This window comes from Aptenodytes patagonicus, chromosome 3, assembly GCF_965638725.1.
Source record: "Aptenodytes patagonicus chromosome 3, bAptPat1.pri.cur, whole genome shotgun sequence".
Taxonomy (NCBI): Eukaryota; Metazoa; Chordata; class Aves; order Sphenisciformes; family Spheniscidae; genus Aptenodytes; species Aptenodytes patagonicus.
Window position 1 is genome coordinate 117,142,988 of NC_134951.1, and position 5,665 is coordinate 117,148,652.

Genomic DNA, 5,665 nt, shown 5'->3' on the forward strand with positions numbered 1-5,665 from the left:
CCAGTGGCCTGATCGATGGGAGACGGGTCACGCGGGCTGTCTTTGCTCCTTCTGGTGTCCTGTACAGCGGGAAGGGACAGGGAGAGAGCTGGGTGAGCCCCAGGCTGCCTCTTCGCTCCTCTCAGGCAGCTCTGCCTGAGAGCTGCCCGCAGGCACAGGGCCACCTCTCCCCACACTGGGGAGCTGTCATCCCCCATCCGGCTGTGCCTGGAGCATCCCCCCGGCTTACCCCAGCAGTGTGCCCACCCACAGCTCCTTCAGCGCCCGGGAGCTGCAGAAAGAGAGGAGAAAGAGCGTCAGGCCCCGCTGCCCCGCAGCCCGTGGGCAGAGGCGGGCGCCTGCACAGCCCTGCCCCGTGGGGAAGGACACAGGGGCAGGACGAAGCCCCCTGGGGCAGGACAGAGGCGCTGCCCAAGCCCTGGCTCCCTCTGCCCTGCCAGAGCAGCTGCTTTTGCCCTTCCCTTCTGGGGACCACAAGGTGACCAGGGGATGCCGGACGTGGAAATGGCCCTGTCCCTCCCTGCCGGCGTGCTGCCCGCTCCCTGCCCAGGCTCTGCACGCAGGGCGGAGGCCATTCACAGCCTGGCCTGGGCAGGCTTGGGAACCTCTCCTGCCCTGCCGTGGGACGTGGCACCACGACTCACCCGAAAGTGGCAACACAGGAGCCGGTGGGCCAGGTGAGGATGATGGAGGTCCTGCCCTCATCGCAGCCTTCCTCCTCCTCCTCCTCCTCCTCTTCTTCCTCCCCCGCTGCCTCCTTCCCGCCGCTCAGCACCCACAGCTGGTCCAGGGCCAGGCGGAGCTGTGGGCGCACGGTGGTGCCGCCACGTCTGCAGAGAGGAGAGGCAGGCAGAGAGCTGGAGGTGGCCTCCTTGGGGTCCCCCCGGGCAGAGCCCTGTCCCCCACCTGCCCTTGGGACGGACACAGGGGCATCCAGCACCAAGGTGCCGGGGCCTGGGGCTGGTGCCAGGCTGTCCCTGCCCTGGGCCCAGGGCCAGGGCTGGGGGAAAGGCAGCTGGGCTCTGGGGGTCTTACTGCAACTTGGCGATGACCAGCTCCTCCTGGAGGAGGAGAAGGCGCCTCTCGCTCCTCTTGCGGCCCCGGCTCAGCCGCACGTCCGTGCTCAGCACCGCCTCGGCATCGGTGAGAGCCTCCCTGCAGAGCAGAGAGCGGCGGGAATGAGGAAGGCAACTGCTGCGGCACCCGGCCCAGCCCGCCTCTCCCCGACCCCCAGGGAGAGCCCACCTGGAGCCGCAGCAGCAGTTGGCCTGGCCCATCCTGCCCGGGACAGGAGGACCCTCGCCGTGCACCAGGGACGCGGCCCAGCCGGCGACAGCGAGGCTGGGAAGCGCGGTGCTGGTGCCGGTGCCGGGGCAGCGCTGCTCGGCCAGACCCTGCCTCCTCCCAGCGCTGCTCTGTGCCAGCACAGCTCCGTCCTGCTGTCTCTGGTGGCTGTTGGCTCCAAGTGACCAACATTCCGACCCCAACGGAAAGTGGGAGGGGCCCTGGGGGGGCCCTGGCGTGGGGGTTCTCTCCACTACGGCCATGTCTGCCTTGCGCTGGGGAGCCCAGAGCAGGACGCAGCGGAGGGGAAGGACCACCGCCCTCCACCTGCTGCCAATGCTTTGCCTAGTGCAGCCCACGATGCCGGTAGCCGCCGCTGCCCCAAGGGCACTTTGCCGCCTCCAAATTGGTCAACTGGGGCTCCACCACGCCCCCAGGTGTCTGCACAGCTGCATTGCAGCCGGGTGTCCCCCAGCATCTACCCATGCAAGGGCTTCTTCCTCCTCGGGTGCAGCACTTGGCTCTTCCCCTTGTCGAACTGCAGGAGATTCCTTGGCAGCCCCTTCCTCCCGCCTGGCTGGAGGTGTCTGGCTGAACTGTTGATACTGAGCAATGCCTGGATTCAAATAGAAGCGAGTTCTTGAGAGAGTGAAACCCCTGGCCTTTTCAGGAAAAATGCAGGAAATCAGAGACATTGACAAAAGGATCTTTTGGCTATTTTACACGCCAGCCAGAAACAGCGTGGGGTGCAGGGGTTCATGCTCTAAGGGCAATTTCGCACGTTGGGAAAAGGGCTCGCAAAGCACTCTTCTGGGCAGCAAGTCACACACCCTGGGCGAGGCTGGGATTGGAGAGCCTGGGAGGCTCTCCGGGGTCCCAGCTTTCCCGCAGGGCGGACTGTTGTGGCTGCTGCCTGTTCTTTCCTGCAATGCTGACTGCAGCCACCTGGTGGGGCTGTCCGTGGGAAGGGCGCCAGAGCTGAGAAAGGCCCTGGGAGAGGGGGGAGACAAGCTCTTCTCCAGAGGTTTGCCAGCAGCTCTCCAGAGCATCCCTTTTCATCTCATCCCTGAGAGGCTCTGTGTGACCAGGGAAGGTGCCCCTTGGTGCAATGGATGAGGCCCTGCAGGGCTCCCATCAGGGTCCTTTGGCCTACCCATCCTCCAGCCACCACTCCAGGGGCTGGGGGTCTCAGGTAGGTCCCCTGACTTATACCCTAACCCCACTCAAGGTCTCATGCCTCAGCCTGTGCTTGCAGAGCATATTTACTTCCTGCTGGCAAGGGCTGAATTCCAATTAAATATCCCTGGGCAATCTGGAGCTAAGCAAACCTTTTTCTATGGGTCACATTGCTTTGCAGTCCATGTGTGTGATTTATCTGCTGCATGGGAGCTGAGGACACGAGCTGACCTAGTTTGGAATCTTGCCCCTCTCTCTCTGCCAGTCCACTGCTTTTTCCTTTGGCTTCTCCAGCCTGATGATCTCCAGTGGCATCTTCTACCTGTCCTCTAGTGAGTGTCTCATGCACAGCTATTACTACAGTGACACAGCACTAAAAAAACCACCAAAATTCATATCACTTGTAAAGAAGAAGAATGACAGAGGAAAATAAAAGTTCTATTTTGAAAGAAAACCTTTTTTGACCTCCTATAGCTACCAGTGGATGAAAAAAACAGGGAAAAATTTTCAGGTCAGCCACAATGTTTGGTTTCAACTCTGAGCTTGTAATTTTGTGGCTGTTCTGGAATGTCTTACAGTGAAAGAAGATTTTTAAATTAAAACTGGCTTCCAACTCCCCTAGAAATAATTTTTGGTTTATTTTGATGCCATCAAACCTAGAATGGTTTTGGATGCCTTGATTAATTCTCCTCTAAATTAAAAAATACAACAAAAGAAGAAAAATGTGGCAGTCACAAAAGCCTTTGGTGTGACTAAAAACGTATCCTCCTCAACACAGCCAGCAAGAAATAAAAGTTTTGACTGGCTTTACTGGTTATGTCAGCCCTTGAAGAGCTGAGCACTGCACTGTTTCCTTTCTGGTTTGTGCCAGTAGGGAACCAGAAGAGCAGGCAGGAAAGGCAAGGGACTGCTAAGGGACCTGACTGGGATGAGAAGAGGAACCTGCAGTCGAATTCACAATTGATCATGGGCTTTCTGAATGTGAGCCCAGGAGGGAAACCGGAGCACTGGCCTTTCTCTTCTAGCTGTCAACTTTGAGGAGCCTTTATGTCTTTCTATAAGGGATACAACAGCTCGATACCATATGGTATCTCAGATAGCAGTCCAGAAGTTATTTATGGAACAGATGGTGAACAGCTTATTCCCTGCTCATCTCCTCCCAGTTGCCACGGTTTTACAGGGCTCCACCACATTTCCCAGCCCTGGGTGCTGCCGGGACAGCTGGGAATCAATCTCCTAAAGACCACCCCATCTTGGCACTGCAGTGATTCAGGGCAGCACTGTGCCCCCCCAGTCGCTCCAATACAACCAAATCCTTCAAGGATAAGCCGCACTGGGGGAAGAGAGAAAGATCCTGTCTTCCAGGGCTGGGGATGGCCCTGAGTTAGGCTTCAATCCACCATCAACCAGTGCCACGTTTAACACCGTCTCCATTCATCAGCTCTGTCTGGCACCTCTCTCCTCGCAGCGAGGCAACTGAAGGTGGTCAGTGGCCGGGCAAGTTACAGACGACAGCAAACAGGAGTCCTCAGCTACTCCACTATCTCTTAGCAGGATGCATGATGGATTAAAAACTTATTCTTTCTGACAAAGATTGTAATGGGAACAGAAAATGGCTTTGCATGAATCCACTCCTCTGACAAGGGTTACAATGAAAAAGACAGGAGCTTTCACGGTTGCTGTGTTAGTACTGCAGATCTGTCTTCCTTTTTCTTGTCAGTATTAATGAAGAAGAAGAAAACAACAGTTGCATCTTCTTTGGGGCAAGACAGATTTCTGGTTTGTTTTGCCATGAAGGAAATGTAAATATCTACAGATTTCTTCCCACACAACTGTGGAAATGCTCCTGCAGAACAGCTGAAAGCCACTGATGTACTGGCAAGCCAAAGGAAATACAACAAACTCCAAAGAGAAGCTATGCAGCATGCATCGAGCCTACCTAAGAAGCACTGTTAGCCAGAGACCCACCTTTCTGATTGCTTTGTGATGTCATGAAGTTATATGACTCAGTGAGTGATGTCATCTTTCCCTGTTGTTTCCCTGCTTGGATTGTGGAGCTGGCATCTCTCTTGCTTTCTGCAGCTGTCTTCCCATCACCATAGCTCATTACACCACAAGTTACAACTGCAGCTGAGCTCTCAGCCAGCTCCTCTGCCCCTGCCCGTCCCCGTCCACTACAGAGGCTGCAGGCACACTGCCTGCTTGTGACTTCCTCCAAGCTGTAGCAGACCCAATTCGTGTCACGATGGACTGTAGGAGCTGAGACTAGGAATGGCACTCCAGGGTGTAGTGAGAAGACTAGATATAGGAGAAAATACAGAAAGTGCGATGATGAGATGTGAATCCAGAATGAGAAGAATGAAAGCTGGTGGGCATCTATCCCTTCCCCCCATCTCTATGCCTCCTGTGAAACATACCCAGTTTTAGATGGCACCCGAGATGTATTGCACAGTATATTGTAGAAATAGTGTCACGCAGTTGATGGTATGGGCTCCTACTCTTTAATGTCAGTTTTCAAAAAAGGCAGCTTGTTTTGCTAGCTCTCAGACTATTTGAAAGGCTTGTAAAAATCTGTCTGTGCCTGCCTGAACACACCCAGAAGCCTTGACTCTTTTTAATTTTAGGGAAAAAAATTAATTTTTCCCTTTAGGGAAAAACTGGAAAACACAGCCAAAGTTGGTACAACCTTTCCTGAAGTACAGACAGATTTCAGAGAGCCCAGATCCTGCTGCTGTACAAACACCTCCTCCAGGCTGAAGAGATATCACGACAGGACTCCAGGCTGTGATCAAGAAGCAACGGCACATGGGGAGTGGAGTGATACTGGTATAAGAAAGGAGAGCCCATCCTGAAGCAGCCTGAGAAGGGAGCCATGTCAGGCAAAACTCATCTAAGAGCAGGTGTGTGCACTGGAAATCCTTACTTCTCCAGAAAGGACATCATTCTCTAATGGAAAGCTGCCCTGTTCGGGCTCCATGACACCTTGGTTCTGCTTCAGACTCAGACTTATTTTACAGTTCTGGGACAGCAGCCTTTTTTCTATTTTGTTTTTCTGTCCTGTGTGATCATCTGCGTAGTTTCCTTTTCCAGTTCATTAAAATCCACAAGGCATTTGATCCTTTCAAGATCCTGGACGGTATCCAAAGCTCCCAATAACACCAGGGAACCTTGATCTCCATTGCCTAATACATCCTACTTCAACATT